This window comes from Tursiops truncatus, chromosome 19 (genome assembly GCF_011762595.2).
Source record: "Tursiops truncatus isolate mTurTru1 chromosome 19, mTurTru1.mat.Y, whole genome shotgun sequence".
Taxonomy (NCBI): Eukaryota; Metazoa; Chordata; class Mammalia; order Artiodactyla; family Delphinidae; genus Tursiops; species Tursiops truncatus.
Window position 1 is genome coordinate 38600383 of NC_047052.1, and position 17353 is coordinate 38617735.

General features: G+C 48.7%; 1 protein-coding gene across 1 annotated transcript in view; it reads left to right on the forward strand.

Annotated features, from left to right (window-relative positions):
- Positions 1-2030: 2030 nt before the first annotated feature.
- Positions 2031-17353, forward strand: part of ZNF536 (zinc finger protein 536) — a 282164-nt gene continuing 266841 nt past the window's right edge. Inside the window, exon 1 of the mRNA XM_073795738.1 lies at positions 2031-2159. The gene's annotated coding sequence lies outside the window, so the exon portion shown is untranslated. The remainder of the gene's footprint in view (positions 2160-17353) is intronic.

Sequence of the window (17353 nt, forward strand, 5' to 3'; positions counted from 1 at the left end):
CCAAGGGTGCAGGTAGTGGAGACCAGGCCGGGTGCCTACCGATGGTGCACCTGTGGAGGGGACCACCCACAGTGAGGTGCCAAGGCCCGGTGCCCCAGGCAGCTGAGCCGCACCTGTTGCCTGAGACCCCAGTCCCTGACCGCTGCCTGGTTGCTCCTCCAGTGCGAAGTTTTCTGCACCTTGCCCCACTGTTGGACTGGTTGTTTGCAACCGAGTGGTTCCTTCCTGTAGGAAGGGTGTGGCGATGGGGAGGCTGTGTCATGCTTTTTCTGTATTTTTGCTTTTTATGTATTGTGGTGCCCTGGTTTAAACCCTCCAGTCATCTTAGGGGAACTCAGTCCGGGCAGGCTGGAACAAGTCTTACCTGAATCAATGTTTTAAGTGTCCCTGTGGCTTGACGTTTTGAATAATCAATCTGTCTCCATCATTTCTTAATCAGGCACAGCACAGGCCTCTTTCTCTCTCTCTTTCTTTCTCTCTCTCTCTCCCCCCTTCTCTCTCTTTCTCCCTCTCTCTCCCCCTCCCTTTCTCCTGCTTTACTTGTCAACTCTTCTGGATCCAGTGTTTCTGCTATTAACATGCCCCAATGTCACATGCGAGCATTTTCTTTAAAACAAGCTCCTCATTGGTGTATCTGGATACTTCTTTTATTATTATTACTGAATCTTTTCCCCCCCCATAATGACACCAGGATCATTATATAATCCCATAACAAAGAGGCTTTTGAGGCACCAGCTTTTGTCAACTCTAGGACAGAGAATCCATAATTGCATTATTCAGCTTTTTCCCCCTTCTTCCCCCTCTTCCTTGCTTCATGGAAACCCAACCTCAAGCATCACTCACATCTTTACCTTGTTACCTCGCCTTATATTATTTACCAAAGCGTTTGCCTTGAGGACCAGCATTTGCAAAGTTGCCTTAAAAAAGTTATTTTGTTTGATAATTAAGTCCTGGAGCCCACCGCGTGATGATTATTCTGGACCCATAAGGCAGAGAACCTGCGTGACGTTTTTCTCGAAGTTTAATTACCGTATGCTAATTTCCTTGCCTACTACGTGATTAATTAAAATCATATTTTCATAATCATTTGGCACTAGTATTGTTTTAGAATTATCATGATCTCCTAAATAGTGCTGTAAATAAAGTCGCCTCTAATGGCAGGCGCGGGAGGCGAGGCTGAGGACCTCTCCGTGTTTGTATCGCGGCGATTGGCAACATAACTGCCTTATTTACATTAAATACGCCACAAGGTTACAGCGCGGATCAACGTCATTTGATCGCTGATGACTCCCTTAAACGCCCGGGCTGTGACTGATTCTCCGCGTCCCGCTGTCCACCGAGATTCACCCGGGAGTTTTTTTTTTTCCCCCCAGAAAAGAAACAGACTTTAAATAGTTTCAGGAGCAGGTAAGAATTACGCTTTTTCCTCTCGCCTTTTCCGTCTCTCTCTTCTCTCCCTCCGTGGCAATCTCTCCCTCTCGGCTGGATAAAAAATTCTTTAGTCAAAGGCAGGAATGCAAAGTAGTGACAAGCGAAGGGGCTGATATATGTCTCAGTAACGAGTCTGACAATCAGAATGTAGCTCTTGGAGAATAGATAGATTTTAATAAGTGTGTTTACATGAGCTCAAGGTCAGAAGCAAGCTGCGCTGTGTTAAATGGTTTCTTAGTTGCTAGACAGAGAGAAAAAATGGACGATCACACACCATTCTTTGTAGATTATTATATCAAGGGTTCAGTCTCTGGCTCATCAAAGCTAAATGCCGCAAGACCTATCTAGTTGCTGTGAATTATGCCAGGGCGACAATGGAGAGCGTTTTTAATGGTACAATGCATTTCACCTACCAGATAGGGGGAGGCCGAGCCGGGGATGGGGATGTCTGCTGGGGTTGGGTGATGAGTATCAATGAACGGGGCGATTCTGAAAAGAGGCAGACGAAAATCGAGCCCGCCCTGCCCCGGCTGGGCTGGGAACAGTTCGCAGGGCTCTGCCGAGTGGGCGAGCGAGGCGCGCGAGCAGGGCGCCCGTCCCCCCTCAGCCCCGGAAAATGATCAAGTCAATCATGTGGACATGTTTCATTATTCATTGAACACAATCTTTTACAACGCTCCGTTTACGTGCCCGAGTTTGCTCCCGACGCCCGCGTTTCAGTGTTTAAGGTAAGGAAAACAAAGGTGGGGGGGTCTCCGGGCGCGGCGCGGGGGTGGGGTGGGGGGCGGGGAGGGCGCGGCGGGGGGGGGTGGCCCCGGCATCCGGGAGGTGGCAAAGTGAGTTTGGACTCTTGGCTTGGGCCCCCATCCCCTCCCCCTCCCCATCTCCGCGAGGCCTGCTGCCGGGTTCCTTCTCGCCCCATCGCGATTAAAAAATACGGTCTAATTAAATATCCGTGGCTGTGACGTTGGCGAGAGAAGCTGTCAGCGGGGGGGAAAAAAAGAGGAAGAAAACGAGAAAGCGGCGGCGGCCCGGCATCGAATGGCGCTAGAGAACTTCGGCGGCGAGCGGGACCCGCGCCTGGGCCGTCGCCTCCCCCGCCCGCGGTCCCGGGACCGTTACTTTGAAAAGGAGCCGCCGGGCCTCGCGCCGGCCGTGCCAGCGGGACCCCGCGCCCCGCTCCGGGCCCAGCCCGCGCCCCTCACTCGCGCGCGGCCCGCGAGCCGCTCTCGGACCCGGGAAACTTTCAAAAGGGTCTGGGGGGTGGGGGAAGTCGTATGGAGACGGGGAGGCTGGGGCCGCAGAAACTTCTGCTCAAGTGACTTTCCCCATTTTCTCCTCTGCTTGAGAATCGGGCGCCCCTCGTTCCCTTTCTTCCTTCGCTGCTCGCTGCGGAATTCCGGCCCCGCCGCCGGGGGGAGAGAGGGTAATTTGTAATTTTTTTAATCAAAGTTAGCTGATGCTTACAGTGTGTCAAACTCGCGGGCGCCAAGGGCCGCTGAGACCTGCCATTTTGTGTTTTCATTGGCCTCCTGTGCCCGGGGAGCCCGGCGAGGCCAAGGCCAGGGGCTCCGTGGGGCCGGGGTGCCAGGGTCCGAACCCGCGACCCCAGGAAAGGCCGTGGCGCCTGCCAGTGCAGGCGGCGCCCGCAGCACTGCCCCAGCCTAGCCCAGGCCCTGGGGCCAAGCCGGGGGCCAAAGATAAAAATAAAGAAATAAATAAGTAACAGGTTATGGAGAGAACTGAGCCGGCCAGCCCTGGGCTGGAAGAAATGAGGCCAATCAGAGCGAGGGAGTGCGGGCGTGGGGCCTCAGGAAGGCGGGGAGACAGAGGGTTGGGGGCGTCTGGCAAGAGTGCAATTTGGGGCAACGGAAGCTCCAGGCCAGATGTATGACTGGGGGGAAAATGTTCTTTGCTGATAAACCTTTCTGTTTGCTTCAAGACATTATTTTTTGAAGATGAAGAATTGAGGAAAACAGTCGTAGGTGGGACCGGGATGTATTTTAGGCAAAAAAAAAAAAAGGGGGGGGGGGAGGTTTTCTTTGATGATGAGTAGGAAAGTGCCCAGATCTCGACGCGCCCATCTGTTGCAGTTTTGCAATTAATTTAAAAGATAGATATCTCTATATAGATGGATGTATGTGAAGTGGAAGGTGGAAACACAGGCGCCGGGAAGTTAGGAAAAAGAAAGAAAAGGGGATTGATTGGGGCAGAGATCTGTCCCCACCCCACTCTTCTGAGGAAACTCCTGCAGGGCTTTCTTTGGGGACAGGTGGAAAGTTGTCTCTCCCCCCCCCCCCCTTTTTTCACTTCTGTATTGTGAACGTTCCTAGTGTCCGCCTCTCGGCGAACGTGCACACAACCCCCGAGTTAGGTAGAGGGTCGGACGATCGTTTGGGGATGGGTTGGGAACCGTGGAGGCTGGAGCAAGAGCGGGGGGCGAAGAGGGGCAGGGCGGGGTCCTAGCCCCGCGCGCCGGTCGCAGCCACGGCTGGGTTTTGTTTGCTGGATATTGTTATGTCTAACGAGTGCCTCACAGGAGACGTGATTTGTCAGCCGCCTTCGTTTTCACTTTAGCAGAAAATACGGCGGCTGCGCGGCGTCCTGGACTGCGGGTCCAGGCGCCCGCAGGGTCCGCTGGCGTGGGTGGGTGCGCGGGGGTGCAGGCGTGGGGGAGCGGGCGGCCGACCGGCCGCGGGTAGGGGCAGTGGGGCGGGAGGGGTGAGCGCGCGCGCGGTGCCGGCCTCGGCTGCTCCTGCGCCTTCTCCCGACAGCCGCCGCCGCTGTGCAGTTTAGCAGAAATCCGACAGGGGCCGCGTTTGCTGAGCGCATCCGGCCGCCGGGCAGCCCGAGCGGGCCGCGGGGCCAGGCTGCCAGTGTAGACGCATGGAGGGGGTTGGGGGGAGGGCAGGCGGGGAGGGGCGCGAGAAGCGGGCTGGGTCCGAGTTCTCGCCACCCCCGGTGTTCGTTGTCCGCGGTGTCCCGGGCGCGTCGGGCAGCCCCTGGAGCCCTGGCCTTGCGCCCCCGCCCCCAGCCAAGGCTTAGGTGAACTTGGTTGGGGTGGGGTGAGCGTGCGTGCGTGCGTGTGTGTATGGGGGGGGAGGTTAGACTGGGAACGCTGTTTTCTTTCCCAGTTTGATATTAGCAACTGGATTTTTACTTTAAGACCGGCTTTGCTCACTGCTGGGGTTGGGAGGGGGCGATCTTTTCCCATCACTCACATCTTTGTTCATTGTTCACTGAGTGGAAGGCAGGCGACTTAAAGAGACGAAAGAGAGGAAAAAGAGAGGGAGCAAGAAGAGGGAAGAAAGAGAGGCGCGGGGAGAGCGCCCCCGCCCCCGCCCGGGTCGGGTTGGATGGTGAAACAGTAAACCCGCGCACGGAGGGTCGCCGGGAAAGTGGACATTACCGCTTTAATTAACTTCGAGATGCTCCGGCGGCGGGACCTGGCGTAGCCGTGACGCGCCCCCATAAATCTGCCCGGCCCGGGGCTGCTCCGAGAACTCGTACAGTAGCGGCGTCAGACCCGACGCGCGCCTTCCAGTCCGGAGCCCATTTGCATAATTGGATCTTTTTTTTTTTTCTCTTTCTTTCTCTCTTTCTTTTTTTTCCCCCCTCATTCTCCCTCCCTGAAACTTGTTTGAAAACCCAAGTGAAAACTGCGACGACCTGCACGCTCAAAAGCGAGTGCCAAGTAAGTGCCCTGCCGTGGCCTCGGTGCGCCCCGAGGTTAGCGCGCACAGCCGGCGAGCGAGGTGCCCGGACGCCGCGCGCTGCCGGGCGGGCCTCGGCCGAGGGCTGCTCGCTGGCGGGAGGACTGCAGCCGCGGGCTCCGGCGCTCCAGGCTGGCAGCTCGCACAACTTTTTTTCCCCTCTGTCTCCCGAGTTTTCGGGCCAGGTGAGGTGTTTGGACCACGCGTGTACCTGTAGCGAGACTCGGGAGGCGATTTTGGGGGCGCGGTGGAGTTGGGCATCTCGGGTCCGGGCGTGTTGTCGGTCCCCGCCGCTGTGGAGGGCAAAGCTGCTAGCGAGAGAGCGAACCGGGCCGGCTGCATCTCGCGCCGCGGTGCGAATGCAGCTCGTCGCCAAATGCCTCCCCCATTATTCTAAGGTTTGTGTCTCTGGTTGTGTGTGTGTGTGTGTGTGTGTGTGTGTGATCTCGTCTGTGCTTTAAAAAGAAAGAAAAGCAGGCACAACAAGAGCGGAAAGGGCTTCTCCCTTAGCTGCCTCCCCACCCCCCCATTTCTCCAGCATCATTTATTTCTAGTGCTTGAAGGAGAGAGTGCAGGGCTTCTTCGCTAAAGACAGAGTCACCGAGAGATTGACAGTTCTGTTGGAAATGCCATAAATTCTATAACCAAAATGTAGCTGTCTTCATAAAATACTAACCCTGGCCTGTCCAGGAAAGTGATTTTATAGTATCTCAAATTAAAAATACATAATAATGTATTATTATTATTTACAGTGTTCAGAACCTGGGGGTAAAGTCGATTTTCTTGGGAGAAAAGTGTAACCCTACTTTCTGTTTGCTAGGGAACTTGCTGGCAGCTGGACCCACCAGCCTCACTGGAAGGGGCAGGGGACTCAGCTTTGGCCTGGGGAGTCGCAGGGGGGCAGCGGGCAACCTTCTGGCCTCTGCTTAGGGAGAGCCTAGGGCTTCTGGCTGAAGGCTGCCTTAGTTATGATGTCATTCTGATAGTGGAGTGCAAATGTCTCCTGATTCCACCATTAACCGCCTGGCTGATTTGCTTGGTAATGATAGCACTGACGTCCAGGGCTTTGACAAATGCAGGCCTGCAGAGCCCTAGGAATTAACTTTTTCCTCCACTGAGGAGGGAGCGAGCTGCCAGAGGTCCACTCCTGGGCTCCTGCCTTTGAACTTTGCAGTGCCTGAGTCCAGACACTAATATGGATAGCAGGTCCCTAGACTGAGGGACCCCTGTTTTCCCAAAGTTTGGAAAACTTTTAGGAGGCTTCGATTTACAGAATACCCTTAAGCTAGTAACACTTGAATCCAGTTGTGACCAGATAGAGACACTTGGATCTGATGGGTTGCTGGGACCCTAGGTCTCTCTGGGGCCATTGCATGGAAGAAGGGATTGTCACATCTGCTTCCTACCTTCAGTCCCTTAACTGTGACTTTATGTTAATATCACTGCAAGTAAACCGGATTTAGTGTGGATTTTTAAATAGTGTACAATGATTTAAGATGTCTTTTGATTTACTGTTCAAATGAAATTTACATAAATGTGATGAAAATGAACTTAACATCTGGGCATATGAAAAAAGGTTAGTACCTCATATGTCATCTGCAGAGAAAGTCTCTAAAATGCTTTCACCCTAAACTGGGTTCGGGGAAACAGTTCCTGGAGACATAAATGGTAATTATGGAAAACCTGGAGAAAGCGCTTTCAATAAATTTGCATTCTCTTGGACCACTGCTCTGAAAACCCATCTTGGCCTGTGCCTGGAGTGCTTAACTTCTGAGCAGGCTTGAGATTTCACAACTCAGCAAGTTAACTGCTGGCTGGGGCTGTCTTCTCGTTCAAGCTGGAGGCCAGTAGCCTCCGTTATGGGAGAGGACAGGGAGGTGGCCAGGATGTGCAGCCCTACTAACCACAGTTGCCCACTGGGCGCTGAAGGCGGTGCTGAAATGTGGAATCATTTACCTGCTGAGCACCAAAAAGCTGATGGATTAGGGTGTCTGCTCTGCCTTAGGTAACCAAAGAAATTTCCGTCAGGTCAGACCTATAAAATGCACGAGCCCATTCAGACGAACTCTGAACTCTGTCTCAGTTTTGAGCAAGAGGAGCTTATCTCTGGAGTAAGGAAATCAGAGTTAAAAAACCTTCCCCAAACGTGGTTGCCTTTTGCTCAAAAGTTGGCTGTGAATGGCACAGGTGTTTTTAAAGTGCCTTGAATGGAGGGAAGAAAGACAGCAATGATGCTCATGAGAATATAGATGAACTTAGTTTTTTTTTTCTTTTTTTTTTTTTTAAGAAGAGGATCATAAAAGAAGAAAGCAAATAGATTTATTTTTCCAGTTTGAATGAGGACAATTATAGCTTTTTAACGTCTTTGGATTTAGTGTTTTTAATAAGCCTTTTAAGTAAGCTGAAATATCAGCTTGCATTTTGTTCTCAGCATTATTTAAAGTGAGACTTGACGCAAGTTTAAAAACAGAAGTGAGCTTTTTGTAGGTCAGCTTTTGTCCATGCTGAGGACAGGAGTCCCCCACAAAACCTCTGCCAGGACCCAGAGCAGGTGAGAGTGCTCAGTCCTGCTTCATCCTGTCTCCAGATGAGACAGATTTGGGCTGGAAGGATGCTGGCAGTCAGGTGACCTGATGCCATCTCCCAGGCTGTGAAAGCTGGATTTTGTAGTCTAAAAGCAAAATACAAGTTCACTGACATGGGAGAGACTCATCTTTGCTAGTAGGAACTTGTGAGCTGAGGAGCTTTCTTGGTGAAGCCGTGCCTGCCATGCACACTGGCCTGCCCCCTCCAGGACGTGTCCCCTTCCAGGACGTGCCCCCTTCCAGGACGTGTCATGGCAGGACAGCAGAGGGATTGGAGGGAAAGGAGCAGTCCCAGGGCAAGATGGGGATGGAGGGTCTGGCTGGTGGGGCTCACTGTGTGTTTTACCTGGTTGTGTGGTACCTGGTTGGGAGCTGTTGAGAGAGAGCCTTTTATCAAGGAGAGGGTTGATTGCTCAGGCCTGGATTGTCTGGGCCACTCTTGGTGGCATTGAGCGCCCTTAGAGGGTGAGAGCCAAGCTAAGCTAGGGAGTCATGTGTGCAGTTAAATCAAGCTAAGCCAGGGAGTGGCCCACCAGGGTCTTGATTGTGGTGATGCTAGTGTGTGTGTGAGCGTGTGAGAGTGTATGACACTTGTGCACGTGTGTGCATGTGCTGGGGAGGGTGTTCCTGCTAGAAGCAGCTGTTATGAGATGATTTCCTATTTACTCAGAGTGTACTACCCAGGGTAGATTAGTGAGTTTGTCAATGTATGTGCACAGTGGAGGGGTCGGGGCTAAAAGAGCTGAAGGAATCACAAAGTGGAGGGGGACATATATACTCAGAAGATGGACCCTAAAGAATGCAGGTCACCTTTCCTAGATTTTATATATATATATATATATATATATATATATATATATATATATATATATATAATTTCCCCCCCTGCTCCCCCTCAATGAAGGCAGACATGGATGGAAGCCACCTCACAAAGGTGGGCCACTCAGCAAGCCACCTGGCTTGGGCACCAGCAGTGCCTGGGTGGGAGTGGGGACTTCCCGACCAGTTATGCCATCATCAGGCTTCTGTTGACCATCTGCCACTGGGCTTCGTGGTGCAGAGATCGGGGCTGGTTTTGTGGGCTCTGTTGGCTGCTTGAGGATACCACCCGCTCAACTTTCCCTTTAAAAAATCATTGTAGATCTTTGGTTTCTCTTGTATTGGGGTTTTTGCTACTACAGAGGGCATTGAGCACTTGGCTTTTCACAGCCTTTGAGTATGCTGGAGGTCAGGTTTATCTGCCCTAAGAGACAAGATCCAGGTGAGGCCTTTGGTGGAACTTGCCAGACTAGCCTGAACATTGTTTCTCTAGACCAGGGTTTCTCAACTGTGACACTAGGGATGTTACCCATTTGTTGTAGAGTCTGTCCTGTGTGTTGTAGGATGTTTAGCAACATCCCCGACCTCTACCCACTAGATGCCAGTAGCTCCCCTGAGTTGTGACAATCAAACATGTCTCCAGACATTTCCGTACATCCCCTGGGGGAAAATCAGGCTCATTTCCCACACCTTCTATGTGCCAGGGAGGTCTGACCCCCTGGGAGTACACAGGCTGGTGGGGAGACACACATGTCCTAGTGCCCTGAGACATCAGGGCCTGCCTGTACCAAATGGGGGCAGACCTAGGGGTCCAAGAGGAGGGAGAATGTCCATAGTAGAAGAATACCTGGGTGGAGGGTATCTGGAGAGAAGGCGTGAGGCTCGACTTTGACAGTTTTTATATCAGTTACACACTGAAAATGGCCCTGCCAGTAAGAACTGTGTTTCTGGGCTCCCTGACTGTGATATGCAAACCAAGAAGTGGAAAGCAACAGTTCTCAGGCTCTGAGTTGAGGCTGGGCATCCTGCTGACAGGATGATGACAGTGGCTTATTTTTGTGCACTTACTATGCGGTAGGCATGGGTTCTAAGCACTCGACTTGTTTAATCCTTACAACAAATCCCTCTATGAGCAGGTACTATATTTGTCCCAAATTTCAGGAAGGGAATCTCAGACACTGAGAGAGGGGAGTGGAGGGTCCAGGATCAGAACCCATCCAGTCTGCCTCTGGAGTTGGCACGCTCAATCCCTCTCCTGCTCAGAACACCTCCCTTGATCCATGGCCAGCTGCCCTTCCTGGGGGCACACTCACTGCAAAACCTCTGAGATTTCCATCATTGACCCGATCAGCTCATCCACAGCCTCCTGACACCAGGTAGAGAAGGTCCAGGGCATCCAAGTCCTTTTTAAGGGACACAGACCTCCAGGTGGGGCCTCCAGATGGGTAGTGACAGGAAGGTCATTCAGATGCTTCGAAGGCATTAGGAGATGCAGGAAGGAAGATCAGTTTGTAGGATCCCCCCTCCTCTACCTACCTATTCTTGCTCTGTAGTTTTACAGTGAGAAAATTGTGCCATTTTGACACAGGAAAGATGATCACCGTAGGCTTGAGCTGACATTAACCTGAACGTTTTATATCAAGGCATTACAGCTTTGATTACCTGTGCTGTGTTTAGCTGGTCTTTGATTACTGAGGTAGGCTTGTCTATTGCTCTCTCTCTCTCCTTCTCTCTCTCTATCTCTCTGCCAGCTAGTTCTTTAGCCGGGAGGCTGGTCTGCCAGCTCCCCAGGGCTTCATTCCACACCTCACCCTGTCCATCCATTTGGGACCATCATCCCCCTTCACGATCTTTTAGCCTTTGGTTTTTTGTTATCAAATACACATTCACCCATACACATAGACAGGATGAAGTAACACTCTTTAGGTTGTAAAAGCCAACCCACAGAGTCCCTAACATTGAGATTAATCACAGAAATGCCCATGCAGCCTTAATTACAATGATGTTCTCACTTGCACGTCTGAGGTTCCAAAATAATTCCTATAGATTTGAATGGGATTTTGGCTCATGGAAGGGTTAGACCGTAGGGTTCTCAGTGAATATTTATGCCCGTAGTTTCCAAGTGCCTGAGGAGGCGAGGTCTGGGGCACCTCTGTGTAGGTGTGTAGAGGTGGCCAGAACATCGGCACCTGCAATGGCTGCTGTTGGATGCTTGCCTCATGCCAGACTCTGCACTCTGCACCTTGGATGCATGGTCTTATATATAGTCCTTTTAACAACACAGTGAAGGGCATCCCTTGGTGCAATTTCACCAGTGGGCAAACTGAGAGTTGTGGCAACTTGTTGCAGCCACAAGCTCCAGCATGGCAGAGCCAGGATTTGAAGGCAGCCTCATTAGCCTGGGAGCTCACACTGCTGACCGTGCCTGCACTCCTGCTTCCCCGTGCAGTACTCAGAGAGGACTGTGAACACAATCATCTTTCCCTGTCACAGTGACTCGCCTTTCACATGAAAGTTAAAAATGTAAACCAGGGCTTCCCTGGTGGCTCAGTGGTTGAGAGTCTGCCTGCCGATGCAGGGGACACGGGTTTGTGCCCCGGTCCGGGAAGATCCCACATGCCCGCGGAGCGGCTGGGCCCGTGAGCCATGGCCGCTGAGGCTGCGCGTCCGGAGCCTGTGCTCAGCAAAGGGAGAGGCCACAGCAGTGAGAGGCCCGCGTACTGCAAAAAAAAAAAAAAAAAAAAAAAAAAAAAAAAAAAAAAAAAATGTAAACCAGAACTTGCTACTTGGAGAACATATGCATTGTTGTAAATTTGTTTCCAAGAGGGAGAAAATATTTGGAAACTGTATCAGCTAAACTGCATCAACTATAGAGAAGCAAACAGATCACAGGCCACATAGATATTATATATGGAATATAATTGCTTTGAATAGCTTGATTATTTAATTTTATCTTTCAAAATATCTGGAAACACTTATTCCTTATTGGCTAGAGAAAAAAGTGGCACAAACATGTTTTTTGTCTTTAAAAATTTTTTTAGATTCTCTATTAAAATCTATTAAAGTCAAGTCAGGCAAAGCCTTCCAAATTATTACAGAAAGGCTGTCATTTCCATGAAGCCTATTGAAGGGGGTGGGAAATCTTATCGAAATTACAGCTAAAGTGCTTTAATTATTTTGCATCCTCGGCCAGGGCTCGCAGTTTGGGGGTTGTAATCTATTGATGCCAAGTGGCTATTTCAGCAGCCTTAAATTTGCACCGAGCAGAGAGCATATCACTGATGAAACATGGCTGGATCTGGCAGTTAAACTCAGTGCAGGATTCCCACAGCATCTGAGAAACTTTATTCACAAATGTTTTCTACCTGATAGAGGGTCAGTGCTGGCGGGTGGCAATCCCGCTCCGATAGCCCAAGAAGAGTTCAAAAGGTGGAAAAGTGCAGAATGTGGGAATGTGGGGAGGGAGAAAAGCAGCCACATGCCGACATGAAAGGATTTCATCTGTGCAGCCGAAACTCCCTGATGGTGGAGGGCTGCCTCTGTGCTGGTCCCCACAGCCACTAGGTCTCCCCGAGTCCTCCCGGCCACTCTGAGCCATCGGAAGCCCAGCCCTGCCAGGAGCTCTCGTGGACTTTGGAGGCACCATTTCTGAAGCAAAACACCAGACACCCTGTCTGCAGTTCTTTTCTGAGATCATTGATTTGACAACTTAATATCTATTTTCTGTGTGTTTTTTGTTTCATTCCTCCCCCCAACCCCCGCCCATTTCCTCCTTTTCAGCTGTTTCACCCTTTGCACATGAATTCTGAAAGTATTAAAAAAACCTTTGTTGAAGTTTGGTGGGGGGGGGGGGCGTCAGAATTTTAGTCCCATTTAAAATTCTCATCTAACATATTTTGGAGGCAGAAGAAATACAGGTAAGATGATACGAACATTTGCGTCATCTAAAAATGTATTGATTAAGGCTGTAAGGTGGCAGTTTCCCCTTTAATAACTGCTGCCGCCCCAAGGAAGACACAGTGGCTTTCTGAGTGACAAATGATGGGCTCCTCCAGGATCTGGTCATCTGATTGGCATTTCCCGTGACAATGCTTCTGTGATGTAACGAGTGGTGATACGCCTGTCTTTTGGGGGTCTGTGCATGCCGTGCCTGTTGGCATGTTTATTCTTTAGCGATGGCTGTCTGGTGAGGTCAAGTAATATACTGCAGATATAGAGTACGTACCATTTTCAAAACGCTTCCGGAAGAACTGGCTGCATTTTGACATGCCGCCCTTTTATCTCAGTGATACCAGCAACTTGATCCTCGCATTTTCCCCCCTGTCTCAAAAGGTTGACAGGAGTTAGATCCCTGTGAGATGTGTTTTTCAGGAGCCTGGCTGCTCAGGTGACAAATACCAGGCCCATGTGTGGATCTTGGGGACAACGGGGGTCTGCTGTTCTGAAAACTTTCTCTCCCTTTGCATGATAATATTGCTCCGATAAAAATCATGTCATTTTTGTGTGTGATCTCCAAATACCACCTTCAATAAAATAATTTGTTCATTGGTCTAAAGAAGGAGTGGTTTCCAGCTGCTTCATTCCTTGGGACAGACTTTCCAGTTAGAATCCGTCTCTTTGACTCACTTCTGCTAGAGGCTGGCCTCCTGTGGAGGTCATTGTGAAGGGGCCCAGCAACCTGGGGAGGCTGGGCCTGGAGCACTTATTTCTCCAGGAATCAGGGCTGAGCAATGAGAATTCTAATACGATAATTTGTGCTTAAATGTGCAGATATTTGTGCTTGCCCACCTCCATCTTGAAGGCAGGCGAATGGAATTGTTGCTGCACTGGGGAGCTGGGGGCCCCTCCTCTGATTAATTTCTATCATCAGCCAACTGTTAACCCTTAGGTTAACACAAGGAAACTTTGTGCTCCTTTCTGTTTACTGTATCATTGCTCCAGAAGGAGTGTTTATGGGGGAATTCTTTGTGTGCATTTTATTTGCTAATTAAATTTTTACAGTGGTTACATAGTACATGCTTTGCTTGATATATCAATATCTGTAAGTTAGTTTTTTTTACATTATTTAACTTTTAGGGATGTTCCCTCCTTCATTTCATGATTAAGATGATTATTTAATTGAGCTGGAAACACCAAGTTTGTAAATGAGGAAGAGCCAGAAGCATTTTTTTGTTTTTGTTTTTAAGCAGTGTAACATAGTGATAAAGAACTCAGGACCAGTCAAATGGGTCCAGGCTCGACACCCAGCTCCACCACTTACAAGCTGTTTGAGAGCAGGGCATTTTCTGTCTTTAAGCCTCAGTTTTCTCATCGGTAGAATTGGAATAATTTTTCTTCCCTAACTGAGTCATCAGGATTAAAAGAGAAAATGATTAATTAATGATCCCAGAGACCAGCTATTCTACAAGTGGCCAGCTAATATTATTACTTGTATTATACATTTTGTTAAATATTTTAGGAATGTAAACCCTACCCCAAACTATAGCCATCAATCATTTGCAGAACCTAGTGAAGTGCCATTCCTCCTTTGTTTCCCTGGCTGGTCTTTAGAGTTATTTACCTGGGGATCAATAAGTATCAGCTGATTGATTTCCTATATGTTTCAGAAGATGCATTTTAAAGGGTCAGCTGAGTTTGTGGAAGGGTACAGTGGGGGAGGGGGGTAGGGTTTAAGTATTTACTAAACAAACATTCTCATTCCAATCCATCAAATGTTAACACTGTGTTTCCAGGACGGACACACACACACACACACACACACACACACACACACCCCATACCACATACTGGTTGCGGAATCTTGGTGGGCCTTGCTCTTCATCTTTGCCCTGAACCCAAGCCAAAGGTCCCAAGGAGACACTGCTGTCATTCATTCATTTGTTCATTCATTCATTCACTCAATCTTTTACAAAATATGCATTAAATGTATTCTGTGTCCTAGATTTAACACACACACACACACACACACACACACACACACATATCAGAGGCTCACCTAATTTGCATACTTGAATACACTCACTAGCTGATTTCAAGGGAGCCAAATGCTTGCGCACGAAGTATAAAATTAATGAGTTGAACTTGTGGCCATTGCATTCAAGATGAGTCACCCAAGACAGAGGTGGGGAGTTGAACATAACTCTTTTACTTTTCCCTGCAGGAGAAAGGGTGGAATTCTGGGTTGGCTGTTCCTCACTGGAGGGGATCCTGAATCTACGACAAAATCAACATGTCAGTCATCCTTGGAAAGTACCCTAGTGATGCAGGGAAATTGAAACCAAGATCAGGTCCTGTAAATAAACATCTAGCATCTATTGAGTGCTTATTATATAGGTGACCTTGGGCTTTAAAATGCAAGATATCATTTAATTTAATCCTTAGAACACTCTGCTTTTTGAGGCATATCCACGTAGTGTGACTTGCCCAAGGTCACGTAGCTGGTAGATGGCATTGCTGGGATTTCTCTGAATGGACCTGTGCCTGTGACTTGTGGGCTGCATGTACCCTTTGGACTGGGGCTCTGGGACACCTGGCCTGGACCTTCTCTGGAAGTGGGATTTTCTAGAACACATACAGCAGTTGGAGAGTCGAGGCTTCTGAGCCTCATGAACCATTCCTCTTCTTCAGGTGGAGCAGTATGCAGTGGAGCAGAGCCCTTGGCAGGGGGCGGGGGCTGCTTTCCTGTCACACTCCTCCCTTCATACCACTCTGGGCAGTGTCACCATGCTCTGCAGTTTGTTCTCTCAGATTTGTCCATCCTGCAGATATTCACTGTGCTAGGTGCTGGGGACACAGCAGTGGACCCGGCATCCATGGTTCCTACAGCTCTAGAGGGAGTCACAAGAGAGACATGGTATTTATCATTTCCACTGTGACCATGAATACTGAAGGAAGAGGACAGAGGACTGCGGGGAAGTGCCTCTTCAACTAGGTGGTCAGTGCTGTTCTTGGAGGATTAAAGGTGAGAAGGAACCAGTAAAGCAAGGGGTAGGGAAAACTTCCAGGCAGAGGGAACAGCATGTGCAAAGGCCCTGAGGTTGGAAGGATCTCGATGGGTTGAGGAGAAGAAAGAAGGCCAGGGTGGCTGGAGCTGGGTATGCACTGCTCCCCCAAAGAATAGTGCAGTCTTCTTTCTTTACCTGGGGAAGGAGACTTCTTCCAGCTGCGGCCACCCCTCAGTTGGCTGTGAGCACGGCCTGTTGAGGGACATTTCTGTTGGAGGGTGTCTGCTGGAGGCTGTGGCCTTCTCTGCCATCCAAAGTCAATGTCCTCCTTCCAAGTGGCCCTTCCCTCCTACCCTCCGTCTGTTCGTCTCTCTATACAATTCATTCATTCATTCCACAGATATCCACTGAACATCTACTCTGCGCCAGGCACGAAGTGCATATAAAGTTAGTTGCAAAGACAAAACTTATGTAAGCTCTCTTACATTTTAGGTTCTGTTGAGATTCACAAGTGCTTCTGTGATGTCTGGCTCCCCTCTTCCCCTCCACCCCAACTCTAGGGGGTGTCCCCTGACTACATAGTTCTCTTGTACTTTGTTTGGTTAGACTTGTTTATACTTCATGCAGTCTCAGAGCAGAGAGGATAAAGCTTGAGTTTGCACCAGCATCTCAGAGTTCCCCTTTCTTTCCTGTGCATGGCCACGGTGGTTACATGCTTCCCTCCATCCCTTCCCACCCTTGTTCCTGAGTGTGCACCTATGTCAGGCAGTGTGCAGAGTGCTGGGGTGATGAGGGACAATGTCACCACAGGGCCTCTGCCTCCATGGAGACACCTCAAGTTTGTACTTGATTCAGGTGTCTTGGGATTTTTGAGGAGGTTCTCACCTCCCAGCTCATTCTGGGGGTCGTGAACACCTTCCCCTTTCAGGAAAGGGACAGTGTGGCAGGACAACTAGGTACTTGTTTATGTCGCCTATAAGTCCAAAGAGGAGTTTTTGCTGTAGAACGTGAAGGTATACATTTACATGCCTGGTCCTTTTGATTCATTACTTACATGATTACATTGGTAACTTTTAAATTTAATTTAGTTTAATTTTTTAGTGGAAAATGAAGTATGTCCTGGCTCTTTGGATACTGAACTTTTTTTCTCTTCATTTGGTTTTAAATGGTTAAGTAACTTTCATTAAATAACTGTAAACATTCCAGATCATCCTGCATATATATATTTCACATCATCATAACTTTGATGTAAAATAATAAAATGTACATGCCTCAAAAGAAAAATTATGGAAACAAATGCGTGACTTATTACACTTTCAGAAAAGTTGCTTAAATATTTCCCCTTCCTTAGCAAAAATCTCTGATGAATTAAGAGAAAAAGCATTTAAGCGCACTATAAAAAATAATTCTTTAGAATAAAGGAACAGACCTTGGTAAGTGGTATTCCCCCATTTTATCTATTCAGCTCTGTGAGTATATGTTGGCTATTGTCCACTCATATTCATGCTGATACAGCTTACTTTATAATAAAGTAAGCTGTATCAGCATGAATATAATCATTTTAATTTCTAAGCTTTAGTTGGACTATTTTATCCAAGTATATAAATATAGCTCTAAATTTCTATATACTTTATGAAATTTGAAACAACAATTCTTCCTTTTCCTTTTAAGAAATATTTCAGTCTATAGTAAAATTGTCTGGGAAGCATTTGGTATTTTATTTTGGTCTCTGTCATGCCTTTCCATGTGATTGTTCTATATTAATCTTGAAAAGTGACATAAGATTTCTTTTCCATAATAAATAGCAAATACTGTAATAATAACAAATGATAACTCTAATGAAAAAATTATATTTTTCTCC